A 2,156-nucleotide genomic window follows, 5' to 3' on the forward strand; every position below is an offset into this window, starting at 1 on the left:
CTAATTTCTGTATAAGTCTAATTACATGAAATAGAAGTTGGGGTTTTGATTTTTTACTTTGCTTATCCATTTGGAGTGTCATTGTAACTACTGTATTGTAAATGATGGAAAATAATTGCATATGTTAAAAAATTAATTGTGTTATAAAAAAAATAAATAAATAAAATTCATTTGTAAGTTAAAAAAAGACACATCATAATTAAAATGGCAAAAAAAATAGTAATAAAGAATTTTGGGTTGCAGCTGCCGCGTTGTAGGTGAGAGTCCAGCCCTGGGCCAGAATCCCGGGCCTTAAGGCGGCTAGTGAGAGGCGAGGAGTTCAGAAGACAGTTCCGTGGCATGGGGCCCCGTGAGGGCAGTACACTCTCAGAAGCTGTCACGCCGGCCCGATTTTCCGCGGCAGTATAAGGAGTTGCCCTTCCATAGCTGGGGAGCAAGAGGGGGACTTGATTTGAGATCATTTCTTGGAGAACACAGGGAAGTGTGGTGGCCTGTTCCAGTTCTAGCCAACATAGCCTCGACCTGGAGGTCCAAAATACTTGCAGATTGTCATCTTTAGTAAAGATTAACTGAAGCTTCTCTTTGACTGATGGTGAAGGAGAGTTCAAAGACTATGCGGGAGACTCCATTTATGATCACAAAAAAGTGCTGTGATTAAGCGTGTATACTCTGGAGCCAGACTGCTTGAATTTGGATTCTAGCTCCACCGCTTCCCTGCTGTGTGACCTTGAGAGCAGCGGTGTGCGAACGGACCCCCTATTGATATCAACCCCATGGATGACTGTGAGTGAGACGGGGACTGAAGACTGAGGGAGGAGGCGCCAGCTCAAGGCGGAGCTGGAAAGACAGTGCCCTGAGACTTAGTCCAGGGCCGCAGAGAGTGCAGGTCCCAAGGCTACACAACACCGAGCAGGGCCGAGAACACGCAGGACGGCCGTGCAGGTCAGCAAAGAACTTTGAGAGCTGCACAGGAGACGGCCTCGGCTCACTGTGCGCAAGAGGCAGCGCAAGATGCTGGGCGCAAACCGGCTCCCAGGGAGGTACCAGCCGAGAGAAGAGGAGAGACTGAATGGAGGAGACCTTAGCCCTCAGCGGAGCTCTGTGAGACAAAATTTCCATTGGCAGCGCTGGGCCCAAGGAGAGAAATCTGATCCCCTCAACAGCCTCCCAATCAGGTGTGCCTCGGCCACACCCACGACCTCAGGTGGAGCCAGGGAAGCTCTGTCTCCTCAGTCCCCCTGTGCAGCCCCGACCAGAAAGCCACTTGGCGGCCAGAGGTAACTTTGGCGGTGGCAGAAAAATTAAAGGGATTTGAAGGCCTAGTGGACCTTGGAAAACCGAAACAATGTGATCCGCCCGTGGCTTAGGGAGGTTGGACTCAGGAGAGTGGCTGGCAACGCAGGGTCTGAGAGGGGCTTGAGACACCACTGTCATTCTTCTCCCGGCACCTACTAAGGCGGGGCCTCAGAGACCAAGCCCTGAGACCCAGCATACTTACATCAAGCCACGCCCTTCCGCACCGGAGGGCTGGATTCCTCTCTTGGTGCTATTTTTAAATATTTTTTCTTCAATTTTTTCTATCCTAATTACTCTTAATTTTTAAGCTTCCATAATTTTCTCCCTTGTTTTCTCTTTTCTATATCCATATTTCATCCTTCTCTCCCTATTCCTCCTGCAGTCTGGGAAAGACCAATATTTTTTTCCATAATATTTTATTGTCAAATTGTTTTCCATACAACACCCAGTGCTCTTCCCCTTAAGGGCCCTCCACCATCACCACCCACTCTTTTCCCCCATCCCCCTTCCCCTTCAACCCTCAGTTCATTCTCAGCATTCAGTAGTCTCTCAAGTTTTGCATCCCTCTCTCTCCCCAACTCTCTCTCCCTCCTCCACACCCCCTGGTTCTCCATTAGGTCTCTCTTGTTTTCCTGCTAGACCTATGAGTGCAAACATATGATTTCTGTCCTTCTCTGCCTGGCTTACTTCACTCAGCATGACACCCTCAAGGTCCATCCACTTTCCTACAAAGGGCCATATGTCATTCCCTCTCATTGCCATGTAGTACTCCATCGTGAATATATACCACATCTTCTTGATCCATTCGTCAGGTGATGGACATTTAGGCTCCTTCCATGTTTTGGCTATTGTTGACATTG

This window comes from Suricata suricatta, chromosome X, assembly GCF_006229205.1.
Source record: "Suricata suricatta isolate VVHF042 chromosome X, meerkat_22Aug2017_6uvM2_HiC, whole genome shotgun sequence".
NCBI classification, from domain to species: Eukaryota; Metazoa; Chordata; class Mammalia; order Carnivora; family Herpestidae; genus Suricata; species Suricata suricatta.